Source organism: Cryptomeria japonica, chromosome 8 (genome assembly GCF_030272615.1).
Source record: "Cryptomeria japonica chromosome 8, Sugi_1.0, whole genome shotgun sequence".
In the NCBI taxonomy this organism is placed as follows: Eukaryota; Viridiplantae; Streptophyta; class Pinopsida; order Cupressales; family Cupressaceae; genus Cryptomeria; species Cryptomeria japonica.
This window is the reverse complement of record NC_081412.1, coordinates 493217639-493239349: the sequence shown is the minus strand read 5'-3', so window position 1 is coordinate 493239349 and position 21711 is coordinate 493217639.

Sequence of the window (21711 nt, the reverse complement as noted above, 5' to 3'; positions counted from 1 at the left end):
TTGTAGAGATTCCATATGGAGAATGCAAAAGATGTCAGCACACCATTGCCTAGTCATTTGAAATTGACTAAGGAGATGTGTCTAAAGACACAAGAGGAGAAAGACAAAATTTGGAAGGTACCATATGCTTCAGTTGTAGGAAGTTAAATGTATGCCATGGTATGCACAAGGCCAGGTATTGCACATGTTGTTGGATTTGTAAGCAGGTATATGAGTAATCCCAGATTGGAGCATTGGAATGCAATAAAATGGGTTCTCAGGTATTTGAGAGATACATCCAATAAATATTTATGTTTTGGGGGCTCTAATACTAATTTAGAAGGTTATGTAGACTCAAATTTGGTAGGGGATATTGATATCAGATAGAGTACTACAAGTTATGTATTTATTGTTGGTCGAAAAGTGGTGAGTTGGCTCTCCAGGTTGCAAAAGGTGGTTGCTTTATCCACCACAGAGGCAGAGTATGTAGCTACAACAGAGGCAAGCAAAGAAATGATATGGCTGCAATCTTTCATGGAAGAATTGGGAAACACATAGGCTAATAGTTATTTGTTTACATATAGCCAGAGTGCCATCCATATTGCAAAGAATTTTGCCTTGCATTCAAAGACAAAACACATACAGTTGAGGTATCACTTCATTCGGTCACTGTTGGATGATGGACAATTAAGGATGGAAAAGATACATATATAGATGAAAATCCAATGGATATGCTTACAAAAGGAGTGACAAGGGAGAAGTTGAGTTCCTCTTCAGCTTTGGTTGGTCTTCAAGATTAAAACAATAAAATAGAACAACAAACTCTAAGGTGTTTCATTCCAGTGGGAGCTATAGGGTCAACGGTGTTATGATCAGTCTCCAAGTGGGAGATGATATGTTGTGGAGTCTAATTAGTCTCCAAGTGGAAAATTGTTGTTATATGGAGCCTAATGAGACTCAGAGGTTAAATTTTCCCTACTTATATTGACTCGGTTTTCCCCCATATTTTTGACGGGGGTTTGGGGGCAGTGCCCCTTGTGGGGTCAAGGGGCAACACCGACATGTTATAACCCTAATTTTGTAACCGACATAAGTCTTGATAAAAAGGATAAGGGTTAGGGGTTTTTCTGTAGAGAATTTCATATGACATTTTGCTACGATATTGAGTTGCAAGGTATTGCTAGTTGTAATCAGTTTTGATTTATTGGATAATAATATTGGACTCTCTTTTTGGTGGATGTAGCCCGAGATTGGGTGAACCACGTTAAATATTGTCTCTTCATTGTTATTATTTATGTATTTTTGATTCCTGTGTTTAATATTTATTTCCATATAGTTGATATTTTTTGCATGCAATTCCTAACACTTCCCACAATCGTGGTGATGCAGGAGCACTGGTCTAGTTCTTACCGATTAAGGCAGTTTTCAGTGAAATTGATTGAGATTGTGGAATTTCTTTATGTTTGAGTGTTTAGCGTTGTGGTTTAGGGTTTATTCCCTTATTTTCATCATCTTTGTCTTGTTCGAGTTTCATGGCATTTGGATTTAATCCCGGTGAGTTATCAATTCTGGTATTGTCCTGGTTGATATGTTCTTACCGATTATTCTGGCAGTGTGTTGAGCAAAGTTGGATCGAGTTGCGGTTGAACTCCGTGACTTGCAGATTGTGGATTTATGTTTATTGTGCCGTGTTCGATGTTCCTAGAGGATCGCACATTGTTTTATGCATTTTGGAAGTTATTCTTAGTGATTTGAGCCGACATGTTATTGTTGCATGTTTCATGAACCGATTGGTCTTTGGGCCGACTTGATTAAGTTGTTACTATTTATAGACAGTATAAATGGAGTTCTTTGAATCATTTGAGAGGACATAAGTTATAAGATCGAAGAAAAAGTTTAGAGATTGAGCGAAAATGTAGATCTAGAGAGATTCTGATCCGGTAGACTGAGGCTAGAAGGCTGAGATCTGGATTAGGTTAGAACCGACAGACTATTTCCAAAGGCCGATCTGATATGTGGATGATCTACAGATCTTATATTTGTGTTGTAAGCATTGTTTGTATCCTGGATCAGCACATGGCATATATAATTCTTTAGACTATAATAAGAATTGTTCATATTGCTTATCGGTTATGTGTTCTGTTATGTTATCGGTTGTTCTTTCTTCTATTTATGGTGTTGTGTTATCGGTTACCGGTATATATTGCATGGTTTTTGTGTTAGGCTGCAAGGATGGGTTGTCCTTCATTGGATCTCCCTACCTTGACTGCATCAAGTGGTATTAGAGTTGGTTTGTGAACCTGTTGTTGGACAGAGTGCTAATTGTGCACCGATTGGTTGAACAGGGAGTTGAGGCACCTTGTGGACTTGTTCAGATCACCAAATGTGAGGCAGAGAAAGGTTTATAAGTAGACCGCTGATCCTAGAGCTTGATCTTGAGGCAGTTAGTGGGTGGAGACTTGAATAGATCACTAATTGAGGTAGGGTGTAGTTTGGACCGGTAGATCATCGAGGAGAGGCAATCGGAAGCTATAGTCAAATCGCCAAACCCCTGAGGTAGTTGCAAGTACCTACTGATAGATCGTTGAACTAGATCAAGTGATGGGACTCACTTTTCAATTAACCCCGAGAGTTTGATGAAGGAGCACCGGTCTAGTTCTTACCGATTGAGGTAGTTTTCAATGGAATTGCTTGAGATCATGGCATTTCTTCATGTTTGAGTGTTTAGCATTGTGGTTTTGGGTTTATTCCCTTGTGTTCATCATATTTGTTATGTCCACATTTCATGGCATTCGGATTTAATCCCAGTGAGTTATCGATTCTGGTATTGGCCCGGTTGATATATTATTACCGGTTATTTTGGTAGTGTGTTGAGAGAAGTTGGATCGGGTTGCGGTTGATATTTGCGACTTGCAGATTGTGGATTAATGTTTCTTGTGCCATGTCCGATGTCCCCGAAGGACTGCGCATTGTTTTATGCATTTTGGAAGTTGTTCTTAGTGATTTGAGACGACATGTTACCATTGCACATTTCATGAACCCGTTGGTCTTTGGGACGACTTGATTAAATTGTTATTATTTACGGATGATATAAATGGAGGTTTGTGAATCATTTGAGAGTACAAAAGTTAGAAGATCAAAGACATAGTTTTAGAGGTCGAGCAAAGATGTAGATCCGACGAGATTCTGATCCGGTGGATTGAGGCTGGAAGCCTGAGGTCTGGATTAGGGTAGAACCGACAGACTATTTTCGGAGGCTGATCTGATATGTGGATGATCTATGGATCTTATATTTATGTTGTAAGCATTGTTTGTATCCTAGACTATGATCCAACATGTGGCATATGTAATTCTTAAGACTGTAATAAGAATTATTAATATTGTTTACTGATTATGTGTTATGTTATGTTACCAGTTGTTCTTTCTGCTATTTCTAGTGTTGTGTTACCAATTACCGGTATATCTTGCCTGGTTTTTGTAGTAAGCTGCAAGGTTGGGTTTTCCTTCATTGGATCTCCCTACCTTGGCTACATCAAGTGGGGAGGGATCTTCCCACAACTGTGAGTAAACCCCCCCTCACAACTTCCCCTCTGTGATTTCCGTGTTCCGCTCCCGGTCGTGACTGTTAATGTCAGTTAATGTTCTATGATTAAATTGTTATTTATTTATTTATATTATTATTATATATATGGGCATATCATCTTATGATCATTTGCAATTATTCAGTTTTATGTTTTTAAATTTCAGATCAGTTTATGATTATATATATATATATATATGAACTTTAGATAGTTTCATTTAATTGTTTTTTGATTAAGAAAAAACAGGTTTTAAGGGACCTAAAACCCACTTACATATCAAAAATAAAAGCATTAGAGAAGCAAGAGAGGGCAGAATGAAGAAAGAAAGGCTGCAAAAGAACAACACAAAAGACAACAACCAGAGAAAAGAACAACAAAAGACCAGTGAGAAACTGGCACACCTAAAACAAAACTAGAACATCTAGGTGAAAATATTGATGGTCTCCTCAACATCCTTGACAAGAATCATCATCGCATTTGTTGCCTCTTTAAGGTCTTTTCTTTCCTGTGCCTATTGATTACCATCAGTCTTCAACTCCAACTCTTTAGCATTTTGCCTAGTTCTACGTCTGGAAGAATGTTGGACAGAGCTAGAACCTGACTCATCATCAAAAATCACAATGTCTTTATTCTGCTTATCCTTCTCCAGGTATGCAACTAGCACATTCATATTTTGGGAAGACACCTTCAACACAACCAAGCTATGCTCCATGAATTTCTTCAGAGCACTCTCAGTTTTTTGAATCCAGTTGTTTATTAGTTCATAATCGGACGCACCCTTTTCTTTGAGAGTCCTCACCACATCTTTGAGGTGCTTCAAATCTCCGTTTATGATCTCACCTTCTGACCAGTCAAGAATTTCTTTTTCATCCTCTGCTTCACTATTATCCTCAGAATTTTCCTCTTTTCCTTTATCATTAATATCCTTAACCACATTATCAATTTTGAGTTGTAGCTCTCTCTGTTTTTCCTGAATGTTGGTAATATTATCAACCACCCACTTCTGGAAATTAAACATTTCCAGAGAGTTGTTTATAGCAGCATTCAAAATAGTATTTGCATCCTCCATGTCTTGGGTAGAATCCTCAGACCTAAGGTTGCCCTCCTCCATATTATTCTAAACCTCATCCCTATTGTCCGTATCATAAGGACTCTCCTTCTCCTCTGACTCATCAAAATCCTCTTTAACCTACTCATTATTCTTGTCTCCTTTCTCATCCTCGACCTCCTTCTCCTGCTCATGCTTCGCCTCCTTTTCCACCTCCTTCTCCTGCTCCTTCTCGGGATCAATCGTCTCTTCAGCATCTTGTTCAGCTTTCTTACTAACCCTCAATTTCTTTTTAGGGGGAGGATTGGTAGAATCCTCATCAGACTCAGAACTGTCATAATCCTCAGAGATATAGTCATTCTCCACAAAGGGATAATCCTTATTAGCCTTGACTTTATCCTTAAGATACTCATAAATTAACAGAATAAGACCTTGGTGGGCAATGGGGTAGGAAATAGGTTTCTTAGCATGGTCAACCGGACTGTCATTAAGGGAGGAGGCCAGATAGAAGGGCAAAGATATCTTAGAGCCATGGTGAAAGTGATTAAGGATAACAAACTAATAATTATAGACTTTTGAAAACCTACCATCAATAGTAAGATACTCCATTAACACTTTCAACATTTTCTGCCAAAAGGAGTTTACTTGGTTAGGGAGATAATAGGAAATATTATCCTTTTTGGCAAGGTGAGCCCTTTCTTCTTCATTCTTGGGGAAATTTTTGATGGCTTCCATCGAGAACTTATGATCTCTATAAAACTTGATGCCGTCCTTCTACAATCCAGTCACCTCAGCCACCAAATCTTCATCCACTCTCCAGGTCTGTCCAAATAGAGTAACTCTGCTATTTTTCCAACCCTTGGCAAAACCATGAGAAATGGAGTTCTTGCTCCCATGCAATTTCTCCATATAATCAGTTAAGCTATTTTTATCCAGCCTTCTCCAAATTTTCCTTTCACCCTTCCAATTATCACAGTTGGTGGGATCATTATGGTTGAGATTTTCACCCATAATGTAGAAGTTGTTCAAATTGAAACCCTCAGGGGAGCATAAACTGACTAGATGCTAAAGAATAGAGAAGATGGAATCGAAAACCAACGTAATTTTCTTATTTTTCAAGTAGCCCTTTAAAATATGCAAATTAACCCAGTACTTAATATGATAAGGCCCTTCACACCTATACTCATTAGCGTGACACCTGAGACAGGTCATCATCTGACAATCCGCCTCACTCCAAACTCTATCATTGAATTCTGAACCAAAAAGGGTAATAATGAGATTAATATGTACCATTGATCCTTTCATAAAATAATTGCTCTCGGAATTTGTTCTTACATGATGACTCTTCGATATAATTAGCATCTTCTGCTAAAATGACCCCCTCATTGGCTAACAAATCGGCTACCCTATTACCTTCCCTAAAGGTATGGGTAATAACCACAGTATCACATGAATCTAACTTTTTTTTTGCCTTATCGATGATATTTTGGATATTCCAAGAAGGGGAGCTAATACCTTTAATAGCCTGAATTATATTAAGGGAATCCCCCTCCAGCCTGAGCAAGCCGAAGACATTTTAACATTGCTAGAGCTTTTGCAACATGGTTGTTTTGAATTCCAAAGGGAGAAGCAATCATAGCAACACAAAATCCATAAGAGTTTCTGATAACACCTCCCCCACCAGCATTACCCAGATTTCTTTTAGCTGCACCATCAAAGTTCACCTTCACCCAATCATGAGGAGGGAACCTCCAAACCACATTATCTCTTCTACTCTTTAGATCAGACTTCCAAACCTTATTCATTAATTTCCATTCTGTTAGAATCCTTTTCTCATTATCATTCATATCAATATAACTACACTGCTTGTTGCTTTTGTGAATGGTGTTGATGTTTTCTTTAATATCCCTACAAATATTTTCATAGACCACCTGAGAAGAACACTTAGTCTCCCTAAAAATTCTATTGTTTCTCTCCTTCCAAATGTGCCAACAGGTCATAGGAAGAAGAAAGGACCAAAGGATCTTGATGATGGGAAGCTTGGTAGGGAAAATCCAATGCCAAAGGACTTCCTTAAAACTATTCTCTATAACCCAATCAACTTTCCATTGCGTCCACACTTTACCCCAGATTTCCTCGGTAAAAGAATAGTGAATGAACAAATGATCCATAGACTCAACCTCTTTCTGACATAACTCACACCTATTAGGGATCATAAATCCTCTTCTGACTAGGTTATCAATAGTGAGAATCTTGTTATGAATTGCAAGCCAAAAAACATATTAACTTTAGGAATGAGGAATCTATTCCAAACTTTAGTCCATATAGGGTTAGAATCTTGAGTTGATATCTTTTTGTAAGCAGAAGCAACAGTAAAAGTACCCCTAGGATTACTCTTCCATAAAAAGACATCATTTGATTCTTTGTTGACAGAAAAGGACAACAAATCATGTTAGAGCAAACAAAATTTAGCATAAACAACATCAAGTCTAACCCATTTATTCTCCCCCCAATAATTACAGACCATAGTACCAAACCTTCTTTTACAATCTTCAATGATATGGCTGCAATCCTGGTTAAAAAGAGGCTCATCTTTGATCCAGACATCCTCCCAAAATCTAATTTTGTTACCTTTGCCAAGGACCCAACCAACTTCAACTTTAGCAACTTTAATAGATTTTATCATACTATTCCAAATAAAAGATCTTGCAAGGATATCTTCAGAATAGAGAAGGGAATGAATGGGCTAATTATGGATGTATTTGTCAAACCACACCCTACTCCAATGTCTCTTAATACCATAGGCCCTCCAAACCTGTTTGGCTAACAAAGCTTTATTGAAAGGTTTAAGGGATTTGCTACCTAACCCCCCACTACTCTTAGGAACAAAAACTTTATCCCAAGCAACCAAAGCAATCCTTTTCTTATCTTCCACAACAGACCAAAGGAATCTTTTCTAAATTCTTTCTAACACTTCTGCAAATTTGACTGGTATACTAAACAAACTAAGAGCATAAACAGGTAGATTCTGAAGGGTAGCTTGAAGAAGCTGGAGCTTACCAGCCTGGGACAACATAGAGCCTTTCTATCCAACCAATTTTTTGTTAAACTTATCAATTAAAGAATTCCAGAAAGAGTTTGGAGGAGCCAAACCAAGAGGGAGGCCCAAATAAGTAGAGGGGAGCAACTCAACCTTACAGCCAATTATGTTAGCAATCCTCTGCTGCCTCAACAAGGGAGTGTTGATGAAGTAAATAGAAGCTTTCTCCCAGTTAACCTGTTGGCCAGTAGCAAGGGAATAAGAGCTGAGAAAATTTTTGAAGGCAAAATCATCACTCACAGAAGAGTATCCCAATAATATAGTATAATCAACAGTGTTGATGAGTGTAGAAGAAATTAGCTGAAGAGGGTTGCAATCTGTTGATTATCCTTTTCTCCTTCAACTTTTGAATCAATCTACTCAAACATTCTGCCAAAATAGTGAAAAGAATAGGTGAGATAGGATATCCTTTCCTGAGACCCCTTGAAGACTAAAAAAATCTAGAAGGAGATCCATTAACAAAAATAAAAAAATTCGGTGTAGATATCAACTCTCTAGTGATTTTGATAACCTTCTCATCAAATCCAAAGGCTTCCATGATCCTAAAAAGAACCTGCCCTTCAACCCTGTCATAGGCTTTTGCTAAATCCAGCTTTATGAGGAATCCCTCTTTGTTTGCAGCATTAAGAGAATGGATATTCTCATGCACAAGAATTATAGAGTCCAAAATCTGCCTACCCGGGAAAAATCCTTTTTTCTCCTCAGAGATAACAAGAGGAAGAACAACTAGCAATCTAGAAGTCAAGACTTTTGAGATTATCTTGTAAAAAGAATTGCATAGACTTATTGGCCTAAACTTACCCATAGAATCAGCTCCTGCCACTTTAGGAATTAGAGCAATGAAGGTAGAGTTGATTTCTTTAAGAATTCTTCTGGAACCAAAGAATTCTTTGATAGCATTGACCACATCAGCCCCAACAATGTGCCAATATTCCTAAAAGAAAAACATGGGGAATCCATTTGGGCTTGGTGCCTTATCCCCTTGGAAGGAGAAAACAACTCTTTTAATTTCATCAACTGAGGGGATGGTAGATAAAATCCTATTTTGATTAGGTCCAATAATCTTAGGAATATTTTCAACCAGATCTTGCTACTTAACAAGGTCAAGTTCCTTGCTACCAGTCAGAAGGTTAGAAAAGAACCTTACAACTTCATCAACTATATCATCATCTTTGACAAGAATTTTATCATTAACAATCAATCTGTAAATTCTACTTGCCGCTTTATGCTTCATTGATGTCATATGAAAGAGTTTAGTATCTATGTCACCAATCTTTAACCAAATTACCCCAGATCTTTGTCTCCAGTAAATTTTTTCTCTTAAAATAATGTTGTGTAATTTGGCTAGAACCTCATCTTCTTTAGCCTTGGGAACATTCTTATAACCATGTTTCTGAATAGAATTTTGAGTCTGTTCTAATTCCTCCTTGAGCTTCCTCTTAGATTCAAAAAATATCCCCAAAAACCTTTTTATTCCAAACCTTGATGTTATCTTTGATATTTCTTAACTTTTTAGCAACTTTGAACATGGCTAAACCATCCACAGTTATATTCCACCATTTGGAAATGGAAGCTTCCAAGGAAGGGTGTGAGATCCACATTTTTTCAAACCGGAAGGGAAAGTAGTGTTTACCCTTAATAGAATCAGCAACAAAAGAAATAGGATAATGGTCCAATCCAATTATGTTAATAATAGATAGAGAGCATCTAAACTTAAGGACCAATTCAGGAGTAATAAGAGATCTATCAAGCCTTACTTGAATAAATTCTCCTCCATCCCTTCGATTAGACTAAGTGTAGGAAGCTCCAGAAAGGTCAACACCAATGAGGGCATTGGCATTGATAAAGTCCATAAGATCAATCTTGCTATCCAGTTGAGCTTGGGTTCCACCAAATTTTTCAATCTCCTGTAGAGGAGTGTTGAAATCTCCCATCGAAAGCCAACTATCCTGGGATAAAGTCCCTCTTTTTTGCTGGATTTTGTCCCAAAAATTGCTCCAAGCAGCTTTAGAGTTGGGAGCATAAATGTTGGTAACCACCCAGTCTTGTCCTTCAGCAATGTATTTGACTCTCATAGAAATGATATTACCATCTTCTTCAATCAGGTCTCCATCAATAGTTTTCTTATTCTAAAATATGGCAACCCCACCAAACACTCCATTAGAACTACTGCCACATACACCCCGAAGTTTAAAGAATTTTCATTTTTCAACTTTTTCCTTACTCATTTTAGTTTCCTGAACTAGGATAATGTCCGGCTTATGATCTCTGATAAAATTCTCGAGCACATCCTGCTTATGGAGACCATTTAGGCCTCTAATGTTCCAAGAGATTACCTTCATTTGGAAACCTGGGAGCAGGATTCTTGAATGGTTTGTTGCCTTCCATTAGCTATATTTTGTTTTCTCTCCTGGTCCCTGTGCCACTTCATAGTTTTGCACCCTTGTGGAGATTTGGAAAGTCCAATATCCACCTTAGATCTGGTTCTAGTTTTAACCCCATTAGTACACCCTGTTTTCTTGTTTATCTTTTTTCCCACTTCTATTAACTCTTCATCTTCTTCATCTTTATATGTATACTTCTTACTATTCCAAGGTTCTCCTTTTCATTGAGATGAGGTGGGTGAATCAAACCCAAATTTCTGGAATAGAGAGTTAAGGTTAACCTTGGGCAATTTAAACTGGGTCTTTTCTTCAAAGATTACATCTGGAACTTCAGAGTCCTTTGAACAAACTTTATTACATTCATGTTCTGTATCTTTTGGAATCTCATATTGTGATTCATTTGTGTCTCCAATCTCACCATCTTCAAGAATTTCTTCTATAATTACATTTTCTTCTTCTTGAATCTGTAAAGATTCAAAGCCATTGCTTGTTTTAACTTCAAATACATTCTCTTCATCCTTTTTCATTTCCTTTTGAGGAATCTCCTTGGAAGGACTAGCTTTCCTTTCATCCCTTATAATATCTTTTGAGTTACTAGGGAGTCTAGTTCCTCCTTCTGATCTACCCTTCTCATTTTTATTCGGCTTCTCTTTACAAATCTGTTTGACATGATTATTGTTCTTCTGAGCATTCTTTGGGTTACTAGGACAAGCCTTTGCCTAATATCCAATTTTCTTACATGAAAAGCACACAAAAGGGAGGGATTTAAACTCTATGACTTGTTCCCACTTACCTAGCTTGTAATTTATTTCGATAGAGATAGGAAGGTCCATGTTTCCGTGAGATATTAATGCATATCCTCGCATACACCAGTCCCTTTTGTGCTACTGTCATAGATTCTATAGACACAAGCTCCCTGAAGGATTTAGAAATGCCTGAAAATACATCCTCCAACCAAAATTCAAGTGACAAAGTAGGGGGCCGCACCCAGACTGGAGCAAATTCATAAAAGGAGTCATTGAGCTCCATTTTTGGAGACCATTTTCTTAAAGATAAAGAAGACTTCCCATGCATCCAGGGTCCTCCACTCATAGCCATTTCCAAGTCTTCACCATAGGAGAAGGAAAAGATAAAAAAACCCCTTGACAGGGCTGAAACATCAACTTGTCCTTTTGTTGGCATTATAAAAGACAAGGAGAGATTGTTGGCATTTCAATAAGGATATTGAGAAGGTTGTTGATGATTATGGATACAACTGATTAAGGATGATTACTATCTTAATATTATTATTTTGTCATTGATGTCAAGAAATTGATTTTCTAATTCAGTATGATGTTGCCATATCTTAAGAAGTATGATTTGATGAGTATAAAGATGTCGGTAAAAGACATAGAAAGAATATGGTGAATAAGGAGAGAAATAAGTTATTCAATGGGCAACTATTACCGAGTTAGACAATGATGAGATAATGATGTTTAGATTGTTTTGATATCATACATATGTTATTGATTGTAAGGTTAATACTATACTATGTTACCGAGCAAGTAACCTAATTGGTAAACCCCAAGGAACCTAGTCGGTAAAACCCTAAGGTTATCGCTATCGGTTAATGAAGGCGAAATGTCTATCGAGTGAAGTTTAGTATTTATCGAGTTGCAACTGAGTAATAATAGAATCTATGGCAAAGGAAAGTCGACAGGAAGATCTACAACTCAGATTGAACCGCAATACCCTACCACAAGTTCCAAGAAATGTATGCAAGTTCCAAGGCAGGGTAAAACATTTTTCAGATCGGCAGATACATTGAACCTGGACAAAGTCTGAAGATCTGATGGCTATGATTGATCATGGGAAATGTGATCAAGGAGATTAAGCGGTTAGCTATTGTTTATAAATAAGGAACTATTGATAAACAATGTATGTGGGTAAGTGTATGCATAGGGATGCTACATAGTGATTACCAAGCACTGAAGCTTGAAGACCTATTTTGAATAACAGAGTATAGAGCCCAGTAGATGGACACGATTAGTTCTATGTCTATATTGTATTGAGCAAATAAGAATTTGCTTTATCATTTTAGATGTGAAGTTGCAGATAGATTTTTATTACTGTTATTTTGTAAAGTGACAGAAAATCTCTTAACCGAGTGGACTTAACAGTCTTATTTGTAAAACCCTCTAGCAAGGTGACATTCTGATTGAGTGTTTGAAATCCTTTAACAAGGTCACTTCTAACAAGGTGAAGATCCTAACAGATCTGAGGGAAATCCCTTAACTGGGTCACATCTAGCAATGTATTTGTAATCTTTATCAGGATTTGCTTTTAACTGAGCATACTCTAGAAGAGTATATTTCTTAGTGGGTCTGAAATCCCACAGTGGTTTTTCCCTATTTGGGTTTCCATGTTAAATCTGGTGTTATGAGTGTTATGATGTTTATATGCTTTTGAGTTTGCATGTTTAGCAGTTCTGGTTATATTACTGAAGTATATGTTACCGAGGTTGAATCTGATGTTTTTATGGAAGATTAAGTTTGTATGATTCACCCCCCCCCTCTCATCTTATTAGCTTGGCATCTATACTTAACAGTAAGTAACAGAACTATCAATTGGTATCAGAGCTTTGGACTTTGGAAGAAAAAGTTTAAAGGTACTTGAGGCCAAAGATCCAAAGATGTATAAGAGGGATGCACCGAATTTGAACAAGTCAAGTTTCTCTACATGGTAGAAAAGGATGAAGCTGCACCTATCAGGAGTTGGAGAATATGTTGTATATTATCTGGAGAATGATTTCATCACACCGAGCACCTATCCATTGACAATGGAAGAGATAAAGGCAAAGCAAGAACATATTCAAGCAATGATTGAAATAACATCTGCATTGACCGATTCAAAGTTTAATGATCTAGAAGGCTGCAATGATGCAAAGGCTATGTGGGACAAGCTCATATCTGTGTATGGAGGAGATGAACATGTTCAAAGAGAAAAAGTGGACAATCTAAGAGGACAACTTGAATCTATGAGGATGAATGAAGGTGAGAACATAACCTAGTACAGTACAAGACCAAAGGAGATTGTCAATCAAATCAAAGGAGCAGGTGGAACCATTGAAGAAAAGGATATAACAAGTAAGTTGTTAAGAACCCTTCTACCAACTTATGTAATCCGAGTCTCTGCAATTAATGAATTAAGGTTTGTACCCAATATGCCAGTTTCTTTAGATACTACTATTGGTAAGCTACATGCATTTGAGTTGAGTAACTTTGATAATAGTGGGTCTTCAGTAAATAAAGTTGAATCTGCATTTAGTTCTTTTCATCTTGATGAATCTAATAATTACAATGAAAGAAAGTATAAGTACTCTGAAGGAGATCATAGTGGAGCAAGTGAAAGATTTCACAAGAACATGGAGGAAGTACACAAACTGTATGAGGAATTTAGAAAGCAAGAAGAGTTTGAAGCACTATTAGCCAGAAGGTTACCGAGAGGCAAAGGTAAGTATAAAGGAAAACTACCTTTGAAATGTTTCAATTGTGATAATATAGGACATATGGCTTCTAAATGTCCTAACAAAGATTCTACTGAAAAGAGAGATTACCGAGATGATAGACAGAAAGATAATCATTACAGAGGACACTGAGACTTTAGAAGAAGAGATAGAAAGACATGCTTAATAGCCGATGAGGAATCCAATGATGATAACTCAGATGAAACTGATACAGAGGAAGTAGTTTATGTGGCTATCAAAGATGGATCAGATGAAGAAAGGTATGAAGAAAAATCCCTAATATCTCACATAAATACTAATGACTCTTGGATCATAGATAGTGGATGCTCACATCACATGACAGGTGATAAACACAAGTTTGTTATGTTAGAATACTATGATGGAGGCTATGTAAGATTTGGTAATGATGCACCATGTCCGGGAAAAGGTAAAGGATTCATAACACTTCTTGACAATGCAAAGTGCAATGATGTTTATTGAGTTGAAGGTTTGAAATACAATTTGTTGAGTGTATGCAAGCTAAACAATACAGGATACCGAATAGAATTTCAAAAAGGAATTGTCAAAGTTCATGACAAGCATGGAAAGTTAGCTGCTACCGGTACACAAACAAAAGGTAATACATTTCATCTTGATTCAACTCGGAATAAGTGTCTATATGCAAAGATAGATGATACCTGGTTATGGCATAAAAGGTTTTGTCATGTAAATTTTGATAATCTGATCAAAATAAGCAAAAAGCACCGAGTAAGAGGTCTACCGAGTCTTGAAAAACCTAAGAATGTTATGTCCTGAGGATGCCAAATGGGTAAAATGACAAGATGAAGCTTTACAAGTAAGTCTTACACTTCCAAGGGAATTTTAGATCTTGTGCACACCGATCTTTGTGGTCCTATGAAAGTTCAAAATTATTATGGTGATAAATATTTCATATTATTTGTGGATGATTACTCAAGGATGATGTTAGTTATGTTTTTAAAAGAAAAATCAGAAGCTTTTCAAATGTTTAAATGGTACAAAGCAAGAGTTGAAAATGAAACAAGAAGACAACTGAAATGTCTTAGATTAGATAGAGGAGGAGAGTTCACATTTGATGAGTTCAACTTATTCTACAATGATCATGGTATTAAAAGACAAGTCTTTGCACCGAGAACTCCACAACAAAATGGAATTGCTGAGAGAAGAAACAAATATATTGTGGATTGTGCCAGAACCCTGATGATTGAAAAGAAAGTGCCACAAACATTTTGGAGAGAAGCAATAAGCACAACAGTTTACACCCTGAACCGAGTACAACTGAAGAAAGGAACTTTGAAGACACCATATGAAATCTGGTATGACAAGAAACCTAATGTAAGTTATTTCAAAGTCTTCGGAAGTAGATGCTATGTACACAAGGATGATAGAAATGGCAAGTTTGATAGGAAAAGTGAAGAAGGAACATTTCTTGGTTATTCTTCTAGAAGTAAAGCATTTAAATGTCTGATCAAATCATCTAACAAAATAGTAGAAAGTGCAAATGTGAAAATTGATGAATTTGCAGAAAGAAATGATGAAGGAAACTCCAAAGAACCAGAAGATTATGATGAATTTGTCTATGTTCAACTGATAAGTCTTACGGAGAGAACTGTTCAAGGAAATGAAGAGAATATTCAGTTACCGAGTGATGAAGAAGATCATATAGAGCCTATCGAGCCTGTATTAGCCAAGTATGTCAGAAGACATCATGCATCAAGTCAGATTATAGGAGATAAGGATGATCCAGTGATGACAAGGAACAAACTGAGACAAAACACATTTCTGATATCTGAATTTGAACCGAGAATAGTGAAAGAGGAATTTAACAGTGAAGATTGGATAAATGCTATGACAGAAGAGATTGATCAAATCAAGAAGAATGACACATGGACACTGATCCCAAGACCAAAGGACAAAAATGTAATTGGTACAAAGTGGATTTTCAGAAACAAGTTGAATGAAAAAGGAGAGGTCATTCGAAATAAAGCTAGACTAGTTTGCAAAGGTTATGCTCAAGAAGAAGGAATTGATTATGGTGAAAATTTTGTACCTGTGGCTAGACTAGGAGTAAGAACATTATTGGCATATGTTGCTTACAAGAATTTCAAGGTATATCAAATGGATGTCAAATCTGGATTTCTGAATGGTATATTAGAAGAAGTTTTTATTGAACAACCTGAAGGATTTGTTGAAAACAAGAATGAAGATTAGGTATGTAAATTGAACAAAGCTTTATATGGTTTGAAACAAGCACCTAGAGCATGGTATGAAAGATTGCACTCTTATTTAATCAAGATTGGTTTTATAAGAACAAGTGAAAACAGTAACATGTACATGAAGAATGATGAAAATGGAATATTGATCTCAACCATATTTGTTGATGATATTATATTTTGTGGTAATGACTCTCTATGTAAGAACTTTGGAAATGAAATGAGCAAAGAATTCGAGATGTCATTAATCGGTGAGATAAAGTATTTTATAGGTTTATAGATACTGCAAATGAAAAATGAGATTTTCATTACTCAATCCAAGTACATAAAGGAAATCTTGAAGAAATTTGGAATGGAGGATTCAAAACCAGTAAGTACTCCTATGACTACCAACTGTAAATTATCAAAGAATGATGAATCTGCATCTGTTGATGAGACACTTTACCGATCCATGATTGGAAAGTTACAACATGTTGTTCATAGTAGGCCAGACATAGCACATTTAGTAGGTATAGTTGCAAGATTCTCTAAAGATCCTAAGGAAACACACATGACAACAATCACGAGAATTTTCAAATACTTGAAAGGCACTGAGGATTATGGCTTAGTATATTAGAAAGGAAATGACTTTGATTTAAAAGTTTATACTTATGCTGATTAGGTAGGCAACATTGATGATAGGAAAAGCACAAGTGGAGGAGCTTTATTTTTAGGAGAAAGACTAGTAAGTTGGCTTAGCAAGAAACAAGGATGTGTTTCATAGTCAACAACAGAAGCTGAAAATGTTGCTGCAGCATTGAATTGTACCAACATAGCATGGATCAAGCAACTGGTGGAAGTTATAAATGAGAAAGTTACCGAGCTAGTAACTATATTCTATGACAATACTAGTGCCATTAACATTTCAAAGAATCCTGTTATGCACTCTAAGACAAAGCACATCTCTATCAGATATCATTATCTTAGAGAAGAAGCTCAAGAGAAGAAAGTGGTATTGGAGTATGTTAGCACAAAGGAAAAAATAGCAGATATCTTCACCAAGCCACTGCCAAGGGACACTTTTGAGTATCTTAGAAGTAAGTAAGGGGTCCTACCCCTATCTTCTACTCACTGACCGAGTTTGGTGAAGACATCAATTCAATGACACTATAGAATATCTTTAGGAGTTGATGCTGATTTACACACTTTAGAAGATTTTCTAAAGGTGTGCAGGAAACAAATACAGGGAACAGGAATTGAAGACATAAATGCTCCGACTGAGACTAAGTTGACACATAACAGTAGGAATTCACTTCCCAGAGGAAGAAATTATGATTTAGTTCTTTACTTTTTGGCATTGTTGTCAAAGGGGGAGAAGACTGAAGAGAAAAGAAGAGAAGAATAATGTATGGGGGAGAATTTTGATGACAGGAGGAGAGCATTTCAGCATTTCAGAATCTCACAAAAATCTGAATCAATTAGGTCAAATCAATTGGTTTTGCCATCAATGCCAAAAGGGGGAGATTGTTGGCATTTCAATAAGGACATTGAGAAGGTTGTTGATGATTATGGATACAACTGATTAAGGATGATTACTGTCTTAATATTATTATTTTGTCATTGATGTCAAGAAATTGATTTTCTAATTCAGTATGATGTTGCCATATCTTAAGAAGTATGATTTGATGAGTATAAAGATGTCGGTAAAAGACACAGAAAGAATATGGTGAGTAAGAGGAGAAAGTTATTCAATGGGCAACTATTACTGAGTTAGACAATGATGAGATCATGATGTTTAGATTGTTTTGATATCATACATATGTTATTGATTGTAAGGTTAATACTATACTATGTTACCGAGCAAGGAACCTAGTTGATAAACCCCAAGGAACTTAGTCGATAAAACCCTAAGGTTATCGCTATTGGTTAATGAAGGCGAAATGTCTACCAAGTCAAGTTTAGTATTTACCGAGTTGCAACCGAGTAATAACAAAATGCATTAAATGATTACATGCATTATTTAATGAAGGAAGCTGATGAGTTGGCTATGATTAAATGATTGGTATGTCGTGAATGAAGTTTGTTAAAGAATCTATGGCAAAGGAAAATCGACAGGAAGATCTACAACTCAGATTGAACCACAATACCCTACCACAAGTTCCAAGAAATGTATGCAAGTTCCAAGGCAGGGTAAAACGTTTTCAGATCAGTGGATACATTGAACTTGGACAAAGTCTGAAGATCTGATGGCTATGATTGATCATGGGAAATGTGATCAAGGAGATTAAGCGGTTAGCTATTGTTTATAAATAAGGAACTGTTGATAAACAATGTATGTGGGCAAGTGTATGCATAGGGATGCTACATAGTGATTACGAAGCACTGAAGCTTGAAGACCTGTTTTGAATAACAGAGTATAGAGCCCAACAGATGGACAAGATTAGTTCTATATCTATATTGTATTGAGAAAATAAGAATATGCTTTAGCATTTTAGATGTGAAGTTGCAAATAGATTTTTATTACTGTTATTTTGTAAAGTGACAGAAAATCTCTTAACTGAGTGGACTTAACAGTCTTAATTGTAAAACCCTCTAGCAAGGTGACATTCTGATTGAGTGTTTGAAATCTTTTAACAAGGTCCCTTCTAACAAGGTGAAGATCCTAACAGATCTGAGGGAAATCCCTTAACTGGGTCACATCTAGCAATGTGTTTGTAATCTTTAACAGGATTTTCTTTTAACAAAGCATACTCTAGAAGAGTATATTTCTTAGTGGGTCTGAAAGCCCACAGTGGTTTTTCCCTATTTGGGTTTCCTCATTAAATCTGGTGTTATGAGTGTTATGATGTTTATATGCTTTTGAGTTTGCATGTTTAGTAGTTCTTGTTATATTACTGAAGTATATGTTACCGAGGTTGAATCTGATGTTTTTATGGAAGATTAAGTTTGTATGATTCACCCCCCCTCCCATCTTATTAGCTTGGCATCTATACTTAACATTAAGTATCCGAACTATCACCTTTCACCCTCCATTTTCTCTTCACAAAAGACCTAACAACTTCAATATTAGGTCTGGTCCAACAAATTTCTCCACAAGAGAAAATGCCATAAGAGAAATACTGTGATCTATGACCACGTCCAGTACTACAATAGCTAATCTGCCTGCCTTTCTATCAGAAATATCTTCCACAGAGGGAAAGGTAGATTTACCAGTAGGCTTGTTTGCAAATAAATTGTTCCAGGGTTTGACCACCTTGTCTTCAGCCGTCTTTTCCAGCTCAGTGTTCAAGATCTCATGACCCAACTTTGTAGAATCTTCAATATTTTTAAAGTCAAGAGGAGGGTCCTAATGTCATGGGTCCCCATCCTTTCGACCATCCTCATCATCCCCCGTAGATCCCAAAGAGACAAGTTGTCCTTGAGCTGTAGAGGCAGCAGAACTAGAGGAACCAGCCACGCTATTCCCTCCATTCGCAGAATTCAAATTTCCCTCCATTTTCCTCTCCTTAGTGTATAGAGGCTATAGTTTGTTTCATTTAATTGTTGCTGATCAAAATAATGATATAAAAATTGTGTGAATGAGTTACAATTTCTTTAATGTTTTGAATAATAAAATGTCAATATATTGTGCAAATTACTAGGAATAAAATGAGTTGAAATGGTTTAAGTTTTGGGTTATTGAAATTAATGTTACTTTGATTTAATTAATGCATAGAAGTTATTTTGGTCTCTCTAGTAATATATTAAAAATTGATACTTTTATGTTTGGCATTATGAGACTACGATTTGTTGTTGGTTCTTGACTATCATAGTGGGTTTCTCAGATATCTGGTTTTAATGTAATTTGTTTCCAGAGGCTAGGTCAATGTTTGAGTTCCTAATTGTGTATGGTTTCTATTTGTTTTGTAATGTAATGTGATTAGTATCCTCCATGACTTCTATGCTAGTCAGTCTTACTTTGTTGCATTGAACCTCCTTGCTTGTAATCCTATTCTAACAAGTCAGTCAACCTTTTTGTGGTAGAGGGGTCTAGACCCTTGATGTTTTTTTTTTTTGGTGTCTTAGACCTTGTGTTGAATTTTGGATTCCTAGGTGCAAGTCAAGGGGGAGTGGCTTTCATTGGGGGTTGGGACTCGAAGTGGTCACCAGGGTAACTCAATAAGAGTTTTGTAATCAAGTGAAAATTTTAAATAATGAATTGGGGTGGGTAGCTAGTTCACATTAATAAAGATTTAATTGATGCCTCTCTTACTTCTGAATGCTTGTATAGGTTCAAGGTAAGTTGAGAAGGCCTGGAATGGCATCCACCAATCTTGTCCTTTCGAAAGGTTGGTGTGGTCCACTATTGTTTGTATGGGAGTCAGTATAAGTCACCAGGGTAACCCAGGAAGGGAGTCAGGACCTAGTGAAGACTCACCAAGGTAACTCATGACAACCTAGTGATGACACTCTTCCCTATTGCATACCTAGTGGTACTCTTTTGGTTACTTTTCTTTTTTTGGTTTGTTGTGGCCTCTGGAATTTGGTTGATATGCTTATGAGTCTCCTACAATTTTAGCCATGTGAGTCTCCTATGAGTATAGTTTTATGGGTTCTCTTGTGAGTCATGTTGGTACTCTTGTATGCTTCCTTTCATCTCTTGGGTTTGGCTGGTACCTCCTAGCACGGGGGGTGGACCTGATGGTACCACAAGGTTGGGTGGAGTGCTATTCGCACCCATTGGGTTTTGGTTCATCCTGCATCTTGTTCGTGATGGCTTGTGAGAAGATTGAAGATGTTCATTATGATCTAGATCTATGTACTTATTTCTTACATGTACTCTTGGAGTTGATATCCATATGGATACCTTGTAATGTAATTGATGATTATTTGTATATTCTCATGAGAATGTAATATGTACCATGATCCTTTTTTATAGATAGTGATAATATATTTTATGAGGATTCTTATGTTCTTGTATGTTGGGTTAATATTAGTCTTGAGTAACATTGTTGTGGGGCCTTGAGAACTTTGCTAGTTAATATTTGTACTTTTGTTCTTCATCTTGTAGTATCATGTTACTCCATGCATATGTGTGGTATAATTTATTTATAAAAACAAATTATTCACATTTTCATTCGTTTATTTGTTCAAGTCATCTAGGCCTGATAGTGGGGGTGTTACAACATAGAAGCTAGATATTAGAGAGAAAATGTAGCAAATGCAAAGAAATCGTGCAATTAAGAAACTGTGTGATGAAAAATGTGTGTGGTAATACTAAGGACTAAAAAGCAAGCTTATTAATCAAACATACACAATACATCATACACCTCAAGATTAGAATGGTAAAACTAAAATGGATAACAAAATGGTAAACAATGCAAACCATAATTCTCGCTTTAATTTGATTCTTCTACGATTGGATGTGTGGTCATGACGTAGCTTCAAATGTTTGATATTGCTCCATGATAGCAAATGTAAATGGTAATGGATTGATGGATGAAAATGATAATGGATAGGTTGAATAATGATTTTGGTAGAGTAACGGTATTATGTATGAAAAGTGCACCAGAGAGGATTTGGTCTAAAAATGGAGGGATTAAGTAGGCAAGATGAGGAAGGGAAGGGAAGGTGAAGAGGTGACACTTGTCCTCCAAAAAAGGACAAGTGGCTCAACTAGATAGAAAAGGAATGACATGTGTCCATGAGGACACATGTCTATTTTGGGTAAAGGCACCCAAAAAATGGAAGAGTGACATACATGTCCATTTTGGAAAAGGCCACCCAAAATAGGATATTTTCCCCAAATTTAGGAATTGGTTACGATGTGCACACATGTGTGGGAGCTTAGAAGGGATAGGATAAGGTTAGTTGGAGGGATGAATAGGCTAGGGAAAAGGGTTGGAAGGATAGGGTTGGTTAGGA